Here is a 22,429-nt window from a genome sequence, read left to right as displayed (position 1 = left end):
ACTAATTGATTAAGGACAAGAACATGTTACTGAAATAGGGGTGCAGCACTACAACTGTTGTAGGGACGTATGGACCCAACTAGAACATGTTACTGAAATAGGGATGCAGCACTACAACTGTTGTAGGGACATATGGACCCGACTAGAACATGTTACTGAAATAGGGGTGCAGCACTACAACTGTTGTAGGGACGTATGGACCCGACTAGAACATGTTACTGAAATAGGGGTGCAGCACTACAACTGTTGTAGGGATCTATGGACCTGACTAGAACATGTTACTGAAATAGGGGTGCAGCACTACAACTGTTGTAGGGACATATGGACCTGACTAGAACATGTTACTGAAATAGGGTGCAGCACTACAACTGTTGTAGGGACCTAAGGACCCGACTAGAACATGTTACTGAAATAGGGGTGCAACACTACAACTGTTGTAGGGATGTATGGACCCGACTAGAACATGTTACTGAAATAGGGGTGCAGCACTACAACTGTTGTAGGGACCTATGGACCCGGCTAGAACATGTTATCTACCTAGGGGTCCAGCGTAACAACTGTTGTAGGGACATATGGACCCAACTAGAACATGTTATCGACCTAGGGATGCAGCGCTACAACTGTTGTAGGGACATATGGACCCCACTAGAACATGTTTTTGACCTAAGGATGCAGCACTACAACTGTTGTAGGGTACTAGGGACCCCACTAGAACATGTTATCAACCTAGGGGTGCAGCGCTACAACTGTTGTATGGATGTATGGACAGGGCACTAAGGGAAGTGACAGATCATTCAAGCAAACTGATTTCATCAAATGTCATTTTGACAACACAGCCAATGACCCCATTCTCCAGGTTGTTCCAGTGAAAAGCCCCATTCCGCTGTCTTTCTAATGTCTGCAACACAGCAGTAGCTGACGAGGGTTCTCATAGTACAACCTCACTCCGCATCTCACATACATATCTATCCATACAAAGATATTCAAAGCATTATTTGGAAAACAGTTAAACCATTTGATGGACTGAAAAAAAAAACAAAAACAAAACTTGGTGACAAGCAGTTATTCTCAAACTTACAGTTCTAGTGTACTTAGTTTGGGGTATGTATGCTATTCCAATGTATGTATGCTATTCCAATGTATGTATGCTATTCCAATGTATGTATGCTATTCCAATGTATGTATGCTATTGTCACAAGACTGTCTTTATGACAAAGTTTCATTGTACAAAGGATGGAATCTCAAGAAAAAATCTGTCTTTTGTCTAAATAATAACATATTTCTTGCGCGGCATTCTATGGAGGAATAAACCACAAACATCTGTACAGTAATACTCACGTATACTCCAGCCACAACTGAGATTAATCATCTCCATGCAGTGGAACATGAATTTTCTTCCAACAATTGTTGCCAATAGAGGAATGATAGTGTAAGTAGAGAGGGCTGGTTTTGTACGGACGCCATGCGGTTGTACTGGAAGGTCCATTTAAAGACAAGGAAAATTTTATCTACAACTGACCCTACAGAAGCGTTCCTCAAACATTAAGTGTGCTCTTGTGAATAATTTCTTCTAAACAAGTTCAATATACATCTAAACAGCTATGAGATGCACACCTCTCAAATCCCAATGAAACGCATGAATAAGCTTAATCAATTCTATCGAGCTGTTTTTGTGGAGAAGTTAATCCCCTATTTCACTATCATCAGAGAGAAATTCCACAAATTCATCTAAGTTCAAATATCTCTAAACATACAGAAATCTACAAAACACTAAAACAAAATATGAGATGCACCGAGTTTCGGGCAGTGTTTTTTGAGGAAAAGAGGATAAAGTACATCCTCAGTTGTATGGGAGAAACAGGATGAATAGAACCAAATTGAACTTAGTTGAAACACCTGTACAAGTGACAACATTAAGAAACTGGATGAACAAGGCATGAGAGTCTCCATGTTGAAGCTCAATCAATTCTGTTGAGCTGCTTTTGTGGAGAAGTGGATAGGCTTCATCCCCTATAATAATATATTCAGAGAGAAATTGAACAAAATCTATGCAAGTTCAAATGGAATTAAAATTAGAAAGGAAATCAAATACAATATCAATATATGGCCTGCACACCTTCAGAGTCCCTGTCATTCACATGTGTAATCTGAATGATTCCATAAAGTCGTGTTGAGGAGAAGTGGACATCCCCACTTCGTCCTTTATTACACTATTATCAATTTTGCAAAATGTACCAAAGTATAAATGTCTCTAAACTTAAAAAACCCAATAAAATACAAAAACAAAATGTGAGATACATGTCATTAGAGTCCCTAGAAAGGCCATGTATAAGCTTGTTGAATTCCATTCAGTTGTTTTTGAGAAGTGGATGAAGTACATACCCTGTTTCATACAGATGGACGGACAGACACACAGACATGGAGGGTAACCCTATATGTCCCCAGCCATAAACATAACTTGAAATGAAACAATGGTGTGGCCTTGAATAAATGTCAAAACAATATATATCTTTTGAAGCAATTCTTAAAGTGTGTGACATGAATAGATAAGAAAACATGGCTCAAGTATAAGTATTTGTCTTGAGGTACTGGCTCTGACCCAGTGTAGGGAGATGAGGACACTGGACGGGGACAGATACATCAGCTAACAGTAAACCACCTGGATATTCAGCCTCTGCATGGAATCAGTCAGTTAAACAGGGGGGAGCCACTCATATGATAGTTTAAGACCAGAAGTAATGGGGCTAGAGACAGGGATTCCTTCTGAAGGAGGGTCGTTAACCCTGGAAGACCCAAAGAGATGGGGGCTTGTTAGTGTGCGAAGGGCAGTGATCAATCAGTTTAAAAGGCAAGACCTGAACATGGTCCTTTTTGTATAGTGTTCCTTATAGCGGCACCTTTACGAGGAATTCTTCTCTTGTGTACTCAAAGTGACACAGGAACTTCTTGTTCAGTGGGCAGCCTGAATGGGGATCTGCGTAGGGGATACGATGGTGCAAAGGCTATTGTCCACAAACAGCCATTCAAAAAAAGGAAGTACTTGAACAAATTACATTCTGTATAATGACAAGCCTACTTCAAGAATCACGGGATGAAATATGGCACTGATATGAAACTAAACGAGAGTCTGACTGATTTAGTGAAGATTTTAGATTCAGTGATGGCAGATAAACCGAGAGACTAATAGGATGAGGTTGACCTAATAAACGTCACAGCTGGAGGAGAATGTCACTACACACTGTAAATGAAATCAGAATGGGTAAAAGCCACCCACATCAATAAAACCCAGAGTAAAAACATGTGTCAGACAACCTGGGACAATGACATCTTCCTGTGATATTGTCTGCCATGGGATCACAGTACTGGGAGAAACAGCCATACTTACAATGGAAGCAAGTCCTGTGGCAGGAATCAGTTGCCAGGATATAAAACGTCTCCTTCATCTGAAATGACAAGCATAATTTTATATACATAATGCTTAGTTTCAGTGATACTGGGAGACGTGACGTGCCTGTCATTGTTTCAAACAGCACAATTTGTTTTTCTTGCAATGAGCCAAACCAGTGATGCACTGGAATTCCTAATACACGAAAACTACTCACTCACTCGCTCCAACACCTGAAAACTTAGGCAGTGGTGACACATGTGAACACCCTCGTGGTCATGTTACACATATCTGGCCTGATTTTCTAAGACTGCTGGGTGAGGGGGAACGTTACTACATTCCTCATCGTTACAGCTTCTCTCCTCCAGCCATCACCATCTCCTTCCATCATCGGAGTGGTGCCAGCCAGCAGTTAAACAAAATTCTTCATTGGTTTGTTTTGGTTTTTTTTACATTGAACATGTTGCTTACACATCTGTGAAGCAAGACTATAGACAGTACACTCTGATTCACTCTAGAGCCTCAGTTAGCTGCTGCTGTTGTTGTTACCCAATGAATAGTTCTACTCTGGACATCAACAACCACTCCAACTAGCTAGCAAGTGACTGCCATACGTTTCATAGGCTCCCTCCTTCACCTGAGGAGTAAATAGGGAAATGCTTCCTGCATTTTACAACCACTTCACTGCCACAGTTCTTTCTGCTGCAGCCATTAGTGTTACACAGACAAATAGGTATTTGATGGTTGCAGACTCCAGTATGTGTGTAGGCATTTCATTCTTACTAGGGGAAAACGTCAACAGTGATCCTTGATGATTGATATCACCAGACACAATGAGTCCAAATCCAGGTGATGGTAGGGGTGGTGATTGAGTCTTCTGATATGGGTTAGTGAGTGTGTTCGAGGGTGTGCGCTCCAGTGATTGTGTGAGCAGTATGTGGAAGAGAGGATTTCTGGGTTAGCGAGGGTGTTTTTAACAAGTGCACTTCAGTGATTGTGAGAGGAGTATGTGGAAGAGTGGATTTATGGGTTAGTGAGTGTGTTTAAAGGAGAGTGCCCTAGTGACTGTGTGAGCAGTATGTGAAGAGTGGATTTCTGGGTGAGTGAATCTGTGTGCTGGATGCTGACAGCTGGTGTGGTAACACTGGTAGCTTTATGAGGAAACAAGTAAATGACTTCAGCTTTAGGCCTTTACAGAATTTTTATATCCATGCTGAATGTCACCAAGAGTCATCTCTATACCATGGTCCCCTATGTTGCACTAACAATATGACCACTCCTGCAGGGCAATCCATAACACAGTTGTCATGTGATCTTTATTTCCAAAAAGAGCGAGTTAGTTTCACAGTTCACTTAGCAATATTCCAGCTGTATGGCACCAGTCTGAAAATAAGTGAGTCTGGACCACCAAACAATCCAGTGAAGAACAGCATGAGCATCGATCTGCGCAACTGGGAACCGGTGATGTGTATGAACAAAGTCAGCGAGCCTGACCACTCAAACCCAGCTAGTCAGTTCTTAAGACCAGCATTGATTAGCACTTTTGGTGGCAAGCAAGGGTTGAAGACCTATTCCACTCTGGATCTTCACAGCTTCATTCCCAAAAAGGCATCAGTGGCAAATGCCGTCTGGACAAATATAGGCACTTCTCAAATCATCACACGTCTCTAATCCTCACATACATACCAACTGTCTCTAATTCAACAGCTACCATGAATCATCAAATTTCTAAAAGGCCTTATCGTCATGTCATCGTCAGGGAAGCTCCTTTCCCCAAAACAACTAGTTACTCGGCAACTGTGGCATGACTTAGGACATTAGGGTCAAGTAACAATTACTGTGCAATCACAACAATCTTTAGCATTATTAAAAATAAAAAAATTATGTTGACTTTAATACACAACAGAAGCTGCATCTCTATGGTAGTTCATTCAGGGAGACACTTTTTAAAGTTTTGAAAAGGTTTGATATTACATGAGTGAGTATAGTTTTACATCACTTTTAGCAACACTTCAGCAATATCACGGTGGGGGACACCATGAATGGGATATTTTACCGATGTTGGTAACTGACCCTGGGTATTCAGCTTCACAAGCTAAAACGTCTAACCACTTTCCAAACTCTCTCTCTGAAATACTGCTTTGCAATCTCAGCTATTTGTTAGACTTTCCAGTTATTCATGTTTAATCATTAGATTTTTAAACATTTCAGACGGTTTGTGGGCCCCACAAGTTATGGTAGTGCTAACAGCTGTCATACCTCCTATATTGTAACATAGACTAAAGTAGCGTGAAGATAGGTTTGTGAAATGGACCTTGCTGGTCAGAATTTCCGGCTACCATTCAGTGTGACAAGGTTATCAATACTACAGACCAATCCTGTATGCTACTGCCATCTGATATCTATGCAAATGAGGTCAGTTGACATGGACATGTTCCCGTAAGTACAGTGGAGTGATACTATAATATCGGGGTTAGTGTTGAGCCAGGGTGGGGGTGGCCATGGTGGATATGCCCTCAAATCATGCTGCACCATGTCACACATGTAGTAATTAACGATGAAACACCGCAATACTGCAGACCATAATATGGATACTGAATTTACAATAAAGGAAACTACCATAAAACTTTTCATTTCTTGAGGATGGTATTTCATGGGTATAAAATAATTATACATGTTCTGTATTGTAAATATCGTTCATATGAACTAAATGCTACTTATTCAAGACTGCTGAATGTTTCTTCAGAATAAGCACTCTCCTTTTGGGGATTCGGTACATTTTTAACAAAAATGTTTTAGTGAAAAAAGAAAATAATACCTTGCATTCTTTCAGCATATACAGAGATAAACATGTTAACAAAAATGGTGCATTCATAAACACCTTAGAGTGTTTTAGTACCTAAATCATGAAGGGTTCTTTACACATTTTGCTTATTATTGTCATGATTGAAGTTTTGATATAAAACAGAACTAGTGATAATGATTATCCATTCTAATCATGTCTGCTGTTCTGCTGACAGCTACTACATATGCAGAGAAAAACAGCACTATTTGCATGTGCATATCACAAAGAGGGCCAGAAATAGCCATCAGCTGTGCTTGTGTTGGCTCAAAACTAACCAGTTATTAAGTTTTAGGATACCAAATAGTTACTCTACTTTATCAGATAGTAAGATATTCCCACACTGCATTGTTCCAGTTGCAAATTTAAACAGAAATATATATGCGGATAATAAAGCTATACATTAAAAACAATACATACGAGTATACGTAACACTCTCATATAAAAGCTGACTGCTGTGCCAGGATAGTATTACATATGGAACTATTAGGATAAATGACCATCAAAGCTCCTGTGCTCACAAAAATTTTAGGTGAAACACACATATTATCATGAAACTGCCACAAATATCACCTCACAGTTCAAAGGATGGCATGTAGGCTATTGTCTGGCAAGTTCATTTCAAGGTATCAATTTCAGCCTAACACACCAGTCCACAAGATTTTAAAAAAAAAAACCCAAATATCAAATGAAATCATAAATAAAGTTATAACTATTAATAGAAATAATAATAAACAAGAGTCATCGGAAGATGACATATCCCCCCGGCTCCCAAACGTTTAAAAGGACAAATCATGTCACAGTTACTTATTGTGTTTTTAGACCAAGTCTGAATTGTTTCCATGGAATTCATGAAAAATATGAATGCCACATATCTGTAATCAGAAAAAGTCACCATTTCAAGATCTGTCTCAAACATCTGCCAAGATCTTTTGAAAGATATGAAATGGTTTTGGAGTTGTGCTCCAGAAACGAAGTCCGAAATGTGTCCATGGAAACCGAGAAAACAATAAATCACAAATACCAGTAAATAGCAAAAGGTACCATTTTAGGTTCTAGTTGATATATCTACCAAGTTTTGCAGAAAAATATTGAACAGTTTTTGAGCTGTACTCCAGAAACAAAGCCCATCCCTCAATTTTGAGACAAAGTCCAAAACATCTCCATGGAAACCGACAAAATAACAAATCACAAAAACCTGTAAATAGCAAAAGGCACCACTTTGGAGTCTGCCATACCTATCTACCAAGTTTTGTAGAAAAATATTGAATGGTTTTTGAGTTTTTCTCCGGAAACAAAGCCCGCCCACACTTTAGACTAACACCAAAAAGTTCCATCGAAAAACAAAAAAAAATAAAAATGCCATAAGTCTGTAAATAGCAATAGGCACAACTATAAGTTGAGATCATTATACCTATCATGTTTGGTCTAAAAATATTGAATGGTTTCTGAGTTATACTCCAGAAACAAAATGATGACAGACGAACGAATGATGGATGGACGGACAGACGAGGCGTCAACTACATCCCCCCGTATTATATGGCGGGGGGGATAAAAATTAATCACAGCCTGTATCGTGCACAACCAAAACCAACAAGTGTGAACTATACTCTAAAGTACAAGTGAGTACTGTCTTACACTGCTTTCAGCAATATTCCATCAATATCACAGTGTGGGGCACCAGAAATGAGTTTCACATATTGCACCCATGTGGGAGATCTTCAGTGTGACAAGCAGAAGCCTTAACTTAACCATGAGGCTAACCCACTGCCCCACTTTAATGAAAAACAATTAGTGCCTATGATATTCCGCAAACTAGTACAGATCTGAATCTGCAAGATGTCAATGAACAGCTTTGGTTTGGGCTTACAAGACCACTGGACAAACAAATACCCCACAAGACCAGTGTGCCCGCTAGACCACTGTGGCCATTCAATTTCAGACAGTCCCCAAGACCAGTGTGCCCACTCAGTTCTCTATGGTCAAAAGACCAGTGTGCCCACTCAATTCTCCATGGCCAAAAGACCAGTGTGCCCACTCAATTCCCCCTGGTCTACAAGACCAATGTACCTACTCAATTCCCTACAGCCCACTGAGTTCCCTGTGGCCCACAAGACCATTGTGCCCACTCAGTTCCCTGTGGAAAATAGTCTGTAAGGAACTAACTGCAATCCTGTCACAGTGGAAGACACATTTACTGATCAGTTCATCACAAGAACATGGACTTTCTCCATCCCAATTATCAGATCAGCTATGGTTAGATAAAATTGACATGATGTCCAACTCATGTGAACAGATTTATGAGTTTGACACAGTCAGTCAAATGTGGTCAGGTCAACTTCAAAGTGAAGGCCCCACAGAAGTAGCAATCATTACTCCTATATACATGGCCATGTCAGCCAACAAATCATGTCTTGCTCTGACACCTTTGTTGTTCTGAAATGAGGCAAATAACAGGTTGAGGTCAAATTTAGCCTCTCATCAGTTTCCCAAGGTCCAGGACCCTCACTGTAATCCCCCCCCCCCCCCCCCTTCCTGACCTGAACTGTTTGATAGCATGCTGTCAATTTGTTTGTGTCTGTTGTAACTCTGAACAATTAATGAGAGATTTATTTAGAGTCCAACCCTCAACTGTAGACTGCAGTGTCTTCTGCCAGAAATACAAGGGGAAGAGGACGTGATCCTGCATCCCTTAACGGTAGACTGCAGTGTCTTCTGCCAGATATATGAGGGGAAGAGAAGGTGATCCTGTATCCCTCAATGGTAGACTGCAGTGTCTTCTGCCAGATATGTGAGGGGAAGAGAAGGTGATCCGGTATCCCTCAATGGTAGACTGCAGTGTCTTCTGCCAGATATGTGAGGGGAAGAGAAGGTGATCCGGTATCCCTCAATGGTAGACTGCAGTGTCTTCTGCCAGATATATGAGGGGAAGAGAAGGTGATCCTGTATCCCTCAATGGTAGACTGCAGTGTCTTCTGCCAGAGAGGTGTGACCTGGGTTTTTCACAGCTTTAAAGATGAGTGAGTTCAGTTTCATGCTGCTTTATCAATTTTCCAGCAATATAATGATGGAGGACATCAGAAATTGGCTTCAGGCATTGTACCCATGTGGGGAAATGAACCTGAGTGTTGGCATGACAAACAAACTCTTCATTGCTGACCACCCATACAGTTTTCAGAGAGTCCATTGATTTTAATGCTCGGTAAAACAATTGACAAAAAATTCTTTCATCCATGACTGAGTTAATTTTCATTCATTTACTTTCTACAGAGGAAAAGGTTTAATACAACTGCAAAAAGAAGAAAGCGGTCTTGAATAGAGAAATGACATCTCAAGCCAACAAAGACACCTGAGATACACAAATCAGCACCTTACGTGTTCCCTTGAGACACTCTCAATTAACCAAATTAATTTTCTGGCATTATCAATTAATATTTGTTCAAAACCATAAAAAAAAAGTAAAAAAAGAAAGAGAGAAAAAAAAAATTAATTATTCCACAATCAGAAGATATTGTTTTTCTTCTCTCTTATTTGCATTCTCATATTCTACGATTTCCTTCACAAATATACACAGGACAAAACACTGAACATGATCATAACTGTCAAGAATGCCAGTCTGTCTGTAGGCTATTATAGGTCACCGAGTGTTTCACGACAGGCCAGACATTAATACATGCTGTAATACCCAACATATAAAACAGGTTCAAAGACCTGTAAAATAGAGGAATTGGAGCAGGGTTCACACTGAAAAGGCCTTAACATCTTTCATATATTCTCCAACTCATGGTATATGTACTTGGTTATACTTGAACAAGTAGAATACCCTGTTAAAGTCAGGACAATCTCAATGGCCTTGTTAGCTTCCAGTCTTCTCCACAGCTGTTAAGCCTGATTTGTACACTTGCACTTTCTTAACCATTTGGAAATTTTTTTTTTTTTTTAACAGTAGCACACAAATTACAGCTCCATGTACCTACAAGTGCAGCAAAGTCAAGTTCAATAAGTACGTATGGACATATATATCTCAAAGACGTGTCAATATCCTTTGTACAACTACAAAAGATGAGGACTGGCTCTTTTACCAAGCACGCAGCAGTGGCATATAGTGATAGCACAGTGCTTGGCGCAAAACAGTAAATGTGGGAGAATGACATTACCGGTAAATGTTCACAGAGAACTGAACCTGGATCTCAGCTGATCACACAGCCCACAAACCTACTCCACACTCCTACTGTTGATATATTGATGTAAAGGCACCTACTCCACACAACCAATGTTGATATATTAATGTAAAGGCACCTACTCCACACAACCAGTGTTGATATATTGATGTAAAGGCACCTACTCCACACAACCAATGTTGATATATTGATGTAAAGGCACCTACTCCACACAACTAATGTTGACATATTGATGTAGAGGCACCTACTCAACACAACCAATGTTGATATATTGATGTAAAGGCACCTACTACACTGAATGTAATTAAAAGCTGCCAGGCAATCAGAAAATACACAAAGCGTGACAAATATAAAAGTTATATATGACATGTTTAATTTATTTTCAGAGACTGAATGATACTGTAACAGATATGTTTCATATGTAGATGAATCAGTTTTCAATAATATCTCCTGGTTGTATCTATCCGTTATTAAGCACTGACAACAATACAACACACACTGACACTTTATGACCTTCCTGCTCCAATGAAGCTGGAGCAGTCTGTAGTACTACCTCCTATGTCATGGACCATTAAAGACAAGCCACAACAAATCAGCAATTAGTGTTCAGTGATTGGTAACCCTTTCCGGCTGACTTCCCGCTGTCACAGGCTGATGACCAGTGAGTCCTCAATGGCCATATAAACTAACGATGTTGGTACTGGCAGACAGTGATAGTTAACTGTGTAGATTAGGGGGTGCAGTTGTTGGCAGATAACAAGGAAAACAATATCCACTGACAGGGCAATTAAAGTGTGCAGAAAAGTGACAGTGCAACTTTCAGCTTTTCGTAACATTCTAGTCCAATTGGTTGAAAGACATGCTGAAAGACCGACATCCTTGCACGGGTACCTCCAGTCAGCATGGTGCAATGAAATCAACACATCTTAATATGAGCATGATTGAATGTATCATAAATAAGAAATTGCACGACAATATGTATGCCAGCACAGACCTCCAGTCACTGTGGAGTATGTATGTTTCGATAACTATCAGCAGTAATCATAACCAGATATCAATACACTTAGTCACTCTAAAATACCAGCAGGACATTCCTAGCAGTCATTTGTGCTCATTACTTGAGTCATTGTACAGGGACTGCCTTAATTCAATGGGAACTAATGTATATACATAGTACAGATGGAGGAACCGACGGAAGGACCAATGGAAGGACCGACGAACTCCTTTGGTGTAACTATAGACACAGGATCTTTTCATTGTCAGGGATATAATAAAACTTATTCTACCAGACTCAAGAAAATACTGGATTCTGATCTGGAAAAATGTTGACGACATCAACTCTGGATTCAACGTCATCTGACTTTAGGCCATTTCACAGCACATTAACAAGTCTTGTTATGAGAACTTCTTCCATATGACCACAATGATAGCAGATCATAACAAAATTCCATGGATTTTGACACTGACTTTGGAACTTTCCACGTATGCCAAATTACGCAGCGTCTTCCACACAGTGAGGAAGTTTGAAGTTAAATGAGTCATGGTAGAAAGGAGGTAAACCTAGAGTGTTTGAAAATCAGAGACAAGCTGTACTGCTACACGTTCGGTTCCAACTGACATTTAGTTGCCATCAGTTCAGTGCATCATGTCTCTGATTTTCATACACACAAGGTTTACCTCCTGAACATGAAACTATTTGTAACCATCTTTGTGTCTTCCCAGTCCTTGTCTGCAACACGTGTCTTGTGTAAACATTTTCCTGCGAGACAAGTATTAAGAATCCATGTAATATATTGTGGTACATAAAGCTACATGACTGAACACTGCAACGTGGAAGTGAGGTTCCAATGATTTACTTCCCAATTGAGGCAGGCAACAGTCTTCAGCTGGGAATACTTCAATACAGGTGAACACATACAGGTACTCACTGGCCAACCATCAAGACAGTACAAGAGTACTACAGTCTTCATCAATGTAGTTGACAAAATACAGTCCACTAGACTTCTGTTTGGAAAAGAGCACTAACCATAAGTCAAACTTGTTACCATGGAAATGCAAAAAAATATTACATTCTGAAATCCAAAACTACCAAAATGCACCAGTTCACCACTGAATCTATCTACATGCCAAGTATGTGCCACTGAACTGTTTTATGTTTCTGCTCTGGAAAAGGACAAATGAGCACTGACACACGGATGGATGGAGTCCCTTATAATACCCCTGCAAGACATGTTTCGGGGGATAACAAATAATTCATAGTTTTACCCAAACTTACATCCAATCAGAGTTACTTGGTCTAACAGTCAGGTAACTCATGCAGAAGGTCCTTGTACATAAGTTTGCATCACTGTGTGATTGATAGCCATGGCATCATGTTCCAAACCATGGTAAGTCAGAGGCCATTCAGCTTAATTTGTATCCTGAGATATGTTAAAACATAGGAAAATGTATTTGGTTAATATTCCCAATTCGTATGTGCTTTTCAAATGACACTAAGATTAGATTGCACTCCAGATCAGTTTACACTGAGTGTATTTAATTGTGCTGCACTCTCCTGATAACTACATGCATGTTTTAATTAGAACTGTCATTGGAGGCAATATATTTAATGATATAATGAAGGCTACATAATCCTCATTTAGGAAGTAAAATAAGGGTCAAGGTCACATTCTCTGAAGAGTTTGTACCCAATAATCTCTGATTTAAAAAGTTCATCTTTTGTTGCATTGATAAGACAGACACAAAACGTTGTAAAGGTCACTGTGACAATTACGTGCACACCAATGTTGTACTGGGCTGAGTGTCTGACATTTGGGAGTCAGCTGCGTCCATGACATACCATGGGACATATGACCTAGGATGGTCTACACAAAGGCCTTTGCTGCCATGAAACAATCTAAAGTAATTTTTCTCCTAAGTGCAACTGTGGGGTGAGTCACCACTCAATAATAGAGCCAAATTGCACATACATAACTTGCATTATTTTCTGATTAGTACACACACACACAAAATATTTCTTAATACGCCTCTTTCAGTCCTCTCTGAGGTGCATGAGGGAAGTAAGAAAAACTATATGTTTACCTTTGTGTCATAGTTGACCCTCTGTCAGGAGGAGGAGGAACTAGTAAGACTATTTCAGTCACCGCATCTCATCAATCTGAATGTCTTCCAAATGACCTGTACCGTGATATAAACCGTCACATTTATTTATGTTTTGTCTATAATGAAACACCAAGAAATTACAATGCACTATTTTCTGGCAAGAAAGAGAAGTTGTAATTTGTGAATGGTAGGTAAAAAAGGGCAATATCAACAGTAATTCCTCAGCCCTAAATTTCACTACTCTCACCCTTGTTCATGCAGTGGCTATGCAAGACACTGTAAACCTAAATATTTGTTTGTGAATCAACTTAGCTGACCACTGGCCCTGAGATGGGTAATCAGATTCAGCCAGTTGCACAAGTACAGGTGTGTATAACAGGCCGTACAGCTGCAGTCAGCACACAGGCATACTGTGTATTGCATGTCTGACCACCAGGCTAACAGTGGTGACAAAACAGCTCTGTGATGAGGGAAAGTAGGTGGGCGGGTGGGTGGTAGTGAGGGAAAATGGATGGATGGCGGTAGAGAGGTGTAAGGATATTCCAACCATTCTGACCTGCCGTCAGTGATGATCAACTCATCCAGGATTATACAGGTTATGTGGAGTAGAGCACGAGTTGCTGCTGTGGCACCTCGTGGAGATGCATCCCCTAAAATGCATCCCCTACATCCAGCTGGTATCTTCCGTCTTCACTGGGGATGATTTATACAACTTTTGTCAAAGACCTATTAAAAGGTCTCTAACTGTGTCACATGCTCCAGAAAAAGATAGCTGCGGCAAAAATGGTGCAGTGCAATCATCATTAGTACCATAACGAGCTAGCTGTGGGTGTAGAGGCAGCAGTAGATCACGTGGATTTCACACATGTAATTGTTTGACTGGCAAAGTGAGGAGGAAGAAAAAAAGACCTCTGGTTTTCTACCACACTGCATTCTCTTCAAAATTATGGATAAACCATCTAACACATACACTAAACAGATCAAACGTTTAAACTAATGAAGCTTGTTTGGTTATCACTGGATTAGTGAAGGCAGCTGACTCAGTTGCCTAGCAACACAAAATGTATTTCTTTATCATGGAAAACATAAAAAAGCAGACACAACAGAGGAGAGAATATCACTACCATATTCCCCAGAGCTTACTGGTATCACATTGCATTGGGGTAGCCTAGTGGCTGAAGTGTTCACTCGTCATGCCAAAGCTCTGGGTTCAAATCCCCAAATGGGTACTATGTATGAAGACATATCTAGTGTCCCCTACCATGATATTGCTGGAATATTGCTAAGAGTGACATAACACCCAACTCATCACTCACTTACTAACCAAGAGGTGATTTTGTAGTTTAGTATAAAGTATGTTTTAAAAACAATTTGAATTGGAGTTTATTGGAGTTATATCTGACAATCTGTAATAAGAGTGCTTGCTACAAACATAATTTACTGTATATACACAAACTGCCAACCAAGGCCTGAACTGACATATGTAACCAGTCTTTGCTCAAGGAACACAGCTGCTGGCACAATAAACGTCCTGCTATGATGTTGCTTACATACAAAGCTGTCACCACACCATGACTGTCTGTCACAAGTCCATGTTTAACGGCTGCACTAAGATTTCCCCGCAGAACCTGAATTTCAGAACCTTGTAAGCACTACAGCACTACATTCTAGTGATCACCTGACAGTTTGGTAGCCCAGTGATCACATCACTGATTGGTAGCTAGTACTGATAACCTTCCAGCAATCACCTGGCAGTTTGGTAGCCCACTGATCACCTGACAGTTTGGTAGCCCACTGATCACCTGACAGTTTGGTAGCCCAGTGATCACCTGACAGTTTGGTAGCCCAGTGATCACCTGACAGTTTTGTACCCCAGTGATCACCTCACTGATTGGTAGCTAGTACTGATAACCTTCCAGTGATAACCTGACTGGTAGCTAGCAGTGATAACCTTCCAGTGATCACCTGACTGTTTGGTAGCCCAGTGATCACCTGACTGTTTGGTAGCTAGTAGTGATAACCTCACAATGATCACCTGGCTGGTAGCTAGTAGTGATAAGATCACAATGATCACCTAACTGTGTGTGGCAGCTAGAAGTAATAACCTCACAGTGATCACCTGACTGATTGGTAGCTAGTACTGATAACTTTCCAGTGATAACCTTCCAGTGATCACATGACTGTTTGGTAGCTAGCGGTGATGACCTCTCAGTGATCGCCTGACGGTTTGGTAGCTAGTAGTAATAACCTCACTGTGATCACCTGATTGTGTGGTAGCTAGTAGTAATTACTGACTGGTAGCTAGACAGTTGTTTGTTCTATCCACCATGGTCACTGCAAGCGTGGACACAAGCTGAACACAAATTGAAGTGTGGTGATTTATGGTTAATATGGTGAGTTCAAGCTAGGGTGGCATATTGATGGAGTTAAACAGGTCATCGCCACAGCAACTGTAAAATAATCACATATTTTTGACATCATGGATTAAACTAAAGCACTGAGCACCTTCGTGTCCTCTTGAGTACAAACTTCTTCAGTATGCACTGTTCTTTGTGCCCAAAAATGTCTTTACAGTAGACTAGTAGAGTTGTTGAGGGGGTGAGTATATGCTGGTAGTGTTGTGAAGGGGGCGAGTACAGTCTGGTAGTGTTGTGAAGGGGGTGAGTACAGGCTGGTAGTGTTGTGACGGAAATGAGCATAGGCTGTTAGTGTTGCGAAGGGGATGAGTACAGGCTGGTAGTGTTGTGAAGGGGATGAGCACAGGTTGGTTGTGTTGTGAAGGGTGTGGGTACAGACTGGTAGTGTTGTAAAAGGGATGAGTACAGGCTGGTAATGTTGTGACGGGGACGAGCATAGGTTGGTAGTGTTGTGAAGGGGATGAGTATAAGCTGGTAGTGTTGTGAAGGGGGTGAGTATAGGATGGTAGTGTTGTGCCCTGGTAGTGTTGTGAAGGGGTGAGTATAGGCTGGTAATGTTGTGAAGGGATGAATACAGGTTGGTAGTGTTGTGAAGGGTGTGAGTATAGACAGGTAGTGCTGTGAAGGGGACAAGTATAGGCTGGTAGTGTTGTGAAGAATGTGAGTATAGGCTGGTAGTGTTGTGAAGGCTGTGAGTATAGGCTGGTAGTATTGTGAAGGGCGTGAGTATGGACAGGTAGTGCTGTGAAGGGGACAAGTATAGCCTGGTAGTGTTGTGAAGGGGACAAGTATAGGCTGGTAGTGTTGTGAAGGGTGTGAGTATAGGCTGGTAGTGTTGTGAAGGGTGTGAGTATAGGCTGGTAGCGCTGTGAAGGGTGTGAGTATAGGCTGATGGAGAAATGGGGATAATTCCTGTACATGTTCCGATTTCTGCAAGTATGATAATAGAGCTGATTATTGCATTTAGGTGCTTCTGAAAAATGTCATCTGAAGATCAAAATGCAGATGGCAGATGAAGATGGTTTTACTGTACAGCTTGCAAATATGGACAAACTTTAAATATAACAATCATGAAACAGAGAGGCATTCAGGCTTGTTTTTTAATGTCCACTTGAATGTGATCACCCAGACAATCCTTGACAAAGCTGGTCCCTGACAAACCTGTTTCAAACTAGATAAATACAGCTGATTGGGCTCTCTTGTTGCAGCCAACTCCATGTGAAGGCCCCAAGCCTTTGAGGGATGTACCATAGCTGTAATGCACACCACCAGATAAAAATGCCCATCATAAACACTTGCAAAAGCCTCCAATTTGGTGGAGATCTCCCCAAGAGATCTGGGGCCTATTGTATCCTTCATCATGGAGGTACATTACTACCTACAGGATGACATGGTTTACCTGTAATTAAGGATTCTACTGCTGTCATAAATTGTTCAAAGCTGTACAGAAATTCCAGTATCCTGCCCCATCAGGGAAACAGTGCATTCTTCTTGTTACAGAGATTACATCAGTATCCGTAGTTAGTGGGTCTTTCTTTAACAACGTCATAGTGAAAACAACTAAGGAAAATTCTTGCCCATTAAAATAAAATATTGGCATGAAGCAAGGTTGTATACTGTCACTAATAGTTTTAAGTCTATCACTAATGATCTTAAATCAGAGAAAATCGCTGTAGGCTCAGTGGTTTGAAGATATGCCTGTCACTGTGCGGGAAAGCATGTATGTGCATGTATGCGTGCATTCATTTACTTTCAGTGTTGGGAAATATGTGTATCATCAGATAAGGAACAACACATGGTGCAGGACATCTTAGTGAGGTTCTGATCAAAGCAGCTTATACGAGCCTGTCCACATCACTTCAACAGGCAAGTGGGAACTCATAGTGGTACTCAAACCTTTAACACATGTCATGGGATCACAATCACGGATAATCTGGTCTTGATTCCACTGTGCACAGGCAGCTGACAGCAGGAATAAACAACAAACAAATGGACAGCTTGCTTACCCAGTGATGAAACCCACAAGCAATATATGACAAATGCTGGTAGACAGAGGTATACAATCGGGGATACAGTGGGATCAGAAGAGCAGCTCAGCAGAGCAAATCAAAAGATCAGGATTGGAACTGTGACAGTAATTCTCATGACCTTCTACTACCTGGTTATCCCCTGTATGTAGTGATTGCCCCGAGGAGCAGCTGCTAGTACATCAGCAAGAAAGGATGTAGTGAACCCACATGCGACATGTGGCAAGTTCAAGGGCATAGTGAGCACTTCAACTTCAGTCAAGATTTGCAGTGGGAAATAACAATAACAACTTTGGACAGCCATTTCCATGTACTCCATTTGTCTAAGCTAAAACGAGTGTCAATCATCATAATAGACTGTGTAGTATCAAAGCCAGCTATCATCACAAGATTAGTGTCAGATACCACAGTCCAGCTATGTCCTTTCTTCCTGGAATGAGACAGGTTTTAGTGAAGCATGGAGATGGGTACTACATCCTACATTGCATTAACATTTCACTGACCCACAGAAACATTTGAAATTGTTGCTGGAAAACTGAAGAGCCCTTGTCCCGTTTATGACACCCAGCTCCAAGTTTGTTCATGACAGACAAGGTGTTTGTTCTGTCTTGTACCAACATTATTCATAACATGATAATCAGCTATTGAAATGTTTGTCAAATCAGCTAATTTCAGCAAAGGTGGTTTCCACATGTGGGCCAACTGAAGCTGTTAATGATGTTTACAGGTATGACAATATACTGTGGAGGTGAGAGATAATGAATGGTGCATGGATGCCGCTTCACCTGATGGCTGAGTTAACGAACAAACAGAGCAAGTGATCAGCAAGTCGGAATCACCTGCATGTGTGATGGGTAAACATTATGACACATTTACAACACCTCTGCTAACCGCCTCTCCAGCTCACAGAGATTATTTTGTGGACGTCAATAAAAAAACCCAAACATTCAAGACACTGACAGTATCAAATCAAACCAGTCAACCTAGCTTCGAGCACCAACTTTAATACTAATGACAGCTGGTTACTTTGTGACGTTTACATACTTAACCAGCTAACAAAAAGCTGAAAAATATGAAAACATTTAAGTAACCTGGACTGAATCAGGTATTTAATGTGAAGTGTGATTGAAATACGCTGAGAACTGTATACCATGCTAGCACATGCCGGGCAGCACACGACAACCTACCAGTGAGACACTTTGATATCCATCCAGTTGACTCGCACCAGTCTTTAGCTCCCCCAACACAGCAGAAATCAAGTAACATCTTTCATAATAAGCGAGCCATAATTGTAAGAAAGGCTCACTAATACTTAGACTCACAACAATTAAAAATTACTTGTCACACAATTACAAGGTTGTTATCAAAACTTTTCCTTAAAACAAAGAAGCCAGTATCCAAATCTGAAAAATATCCATAAAAATTCTCTTGCTTTTCATTCTCTAATTGATTGGTGGTACCCAAATCTGAAACTAAACCAAGTAATGGTTTACAAGTTATCAGAAACAGGAAAAGGTCTTCCAACAGATCAATGCAACTCCTTGGTAATACTCCCCTAATCTTATGTCAAGGGTATAATTAAACTCAATTAAGTATATGTATAGAAACTTTGTGAGTGACATCTAATCAAATAATGTCATAATGTCTTTCAAAAACATGATGTCTTCATTTTTTAAAGGACATCACTGACACAGCTAGCTGTTCATTGAGGGCAAGTCATTTCACTACAAAGGTGATGTTCTATTGAGAACAACAGTACATGAATGGCTGTGTGTGAAAGAGTACTGCTAGGAACATCCTCTTGATAGTATGATAATGGTATGATGACAGTATGATAATGGTACGATGACAGCATGATAATGGTATGATTGTGGTATGATGACAGTGTGATAATGGTAAAATGGCGGTATGGAAATAGTATGTTGATGGTATGACAATATGACAACGGTATGCTGACAGTATGATGACAGTGTGATAATGGTAAAATGGTGGTATGGAAATAGTATGTTGATGGTATGACAATATGACAATGGTATGATGACAGTATGATGACAGTGTGATAATGGTAAAATGGAGGTATGGAAATAGTATGTTGATGGTATGACAATATGACAACGGTATGATGACAGAATGATGATGGCATGATGATACCAAGCACCTGTCTTCACCTGGAGGCCAGATGCTCTATCCTACAGCATCTAAACATATACCATCAAAAGTTTACTCACTAGTGTAAATGCAGCCACTTTTTTCAATGAACTGTTTTATTTTGCAAAATATTTGATGCTGTTCAAAAACACTTTACACCAGAAGTCAGCTGTGCACATGCCCTTCTGCAATTTGATACATGATCCTTGAGCATTTCATCTGCAGACGGTTTGTAGTTGGTTCCCCTAGTTTGTAGAGCAATTCATCTTCGTATAACCACATATATATACATAATATATACCAAACGCTTTACACAAGTCTAAACTTTTGATGGGTAGTATACATAATGAGACCAGTGAGAAGTCTTAATGCAGAAAACTCTGACTGTAATGATTCCTCGGATGCTAGTTTAAATTTCAACCGACCCTCTGTTTCAGTGTCTTGTACAAGAAGCAACCCGAGGGATTTCCTTGACCTCTGACATCTTTCATCATGGCATTAGCACCTTGTTTTAGTCTTGTTAGAAGACACTCACTGCCGTATCTCCCTACTGAAGGACAGTGGTGACTCATGTCCGTCCTCATTTTGGGGCCCTCCATTAGTCAATAATTAATGATTCCAAAACAACTCTGCTCCATCATATAACAAGGCACCATTCCAAGCTTGTTTTCAATTTGACAACCCAGTATGTCAAGAGACGTCTATCCTTCTGTCCACAGCCAATAAGTGTCTGGGCAGTTTCACAAGTACCATGATCTCAGACCATGACATCACCCTCACAGATCATAATGACATCACACATGAAGACCTTCATGAAAACATTTACAGACCATGACATCATCCTCGCAGACCATGATCACATCTTCATATCACATGTGAAGACCATCATGACAAAACACTGACAGACCATGCTGACATCAAACTCACAGATCATGATGACATCATACTCACAGACCATGACAACACACTCAACCACCATGATGACATCACACTCACAGACAATGATGATATTACTTCAAACATTGTTTCCACGGACTTGACGTCAGAAGTCATCTGGCACAGTCTAAGTAAACTTATCCTCAGTACTTTTTGTTACACTCCACCACTGAGTCTAACAAAACCTTATGGGAGGTCGTGTCAGATAACCTTTGAGATTGACCAATCAGAACACAGCCTACCGAAAGTGCACATTTGCACATACCTTTTGAACTTTTTATCTCGAAAAGGTTCGTACCCGAACGATTCCAAATGCTATTTAGCATACGCATGCTTCTGGGTGATGCACACGGCGTACGTACAACCATGATAACGGTGAATAAACAGTCGCTGAAAATAGTGTTTTAGTCAACATTCAAGGATGTTATCTTGTGGAAATATTAGGTAATGGTAACCATGTCAACGGAACCCCCAAAGCGTATATACTGTAGGTCAAATAACTGTGTTATATGCGGATTTTTGTTTGTGGAGAGATGGGTGAGTGACTTGAATATTTTGAAAGTCCCTCTGATCGGTAAATAGTAGCTGTTGTCTGATTGGTTAAATCTATTTAACCGTGTCGCATTTGATTGGACGGTAATTGGTCGCTCAAAGATTACCTGACACAACCTTCTACTAGGTTTCGTTAGATTCAGTGGTGGAGTGTAACGAAATACACTGAGACTAAGTTTACTTGCATCTGGCAATACCCATGACAGTCCCATGACTGTTGAGGGGTGCCTCAGCTTACATATCAGTCATAAGTTCTGATTACTGAGTCATGTTGATATATACTGCTCTCCCTAACCTATATTTAATAACATCGTGATGTAACCAGATAACAACTGTACCTGAATGCTACATGGGAATGTATAAAGAAACATCACGCCCTGAGCAAGGTCCAAAATTATTTTGAGAAGTTCTTCTTCACCTCCAGAGATTGGTGGACTGAAGGTGAACCACCAGATGACTTGCACCAACAAGTGACTATTGACATCATTTCTGCTCTTGAGATTAACCTAGTGGCCTTTGGTCCCAGCACTGCGATGCCTTTGTGCTCACTTATGGGAGATAACCTATCCATCTACACAATCTGTAATCAGGTGAAATGCCACGCCCATTCTTCACCTGTACAGATAGAGTACTTGTGACCCTTCAAAGAGGTCAACAGTCCACTTACAGGACGTGAACCTGCATTGGGCAATCCTTCTGTCACCCCGTATGTTCAAGATGTGAAATCAAGCTTCGTCATGATAGCACAACAATTCGCAGACAAGCACTTCAGAACAAGACCTGGACAACAGCTGCAACCAGATGTAGTGGCCAACAAGTCCCACCTTAACAGTTTCACT

At 40.5% G+C, this 22,429-nt stretch overlaps 1 long non-coding RNA gene across 1 annotated transcript in view; it reads right to left on the bottom strand.

The window, feature by feature from the left end:
- The window catches only part of LOC137290926 (uncharacterized), a 122,659-nt gene that overhangs the window by 63,235 nt on the left and 36,995 nt on the right, over positions 1 to 22,429 (bottom strand). The window contains exon 2 of the long non-coding RNA XR_010957240.1: positions 3,386 to 3,443. This is a non-coding gene — a long non-coding RNA (uncharacterized lncRNA). The remainder of the gene's footprint in view (positions 1 to 3,385; positions 3,444 to 22,429) is intronic.

The sequence above is a fragment of the Haliotis asinina genome, chromosome 7 (assembly GCF_037392515.1).
Source record: "Haliotis asinina isolate JCU_RB_2024 chromosome 7, JCU_Hal_asi_v2, whole genome shotgun sequence".
NCBI lineage: Eukaryota > Metazoa > Mollusca > Gastropoda > Lepetellida > Haliotidae > Haliotis > Haliotis asinina.
Note: the sequence above shows the minus strand (reverse complement) of the source record. Positions and strands in the feature narration are given on the sequence as shown.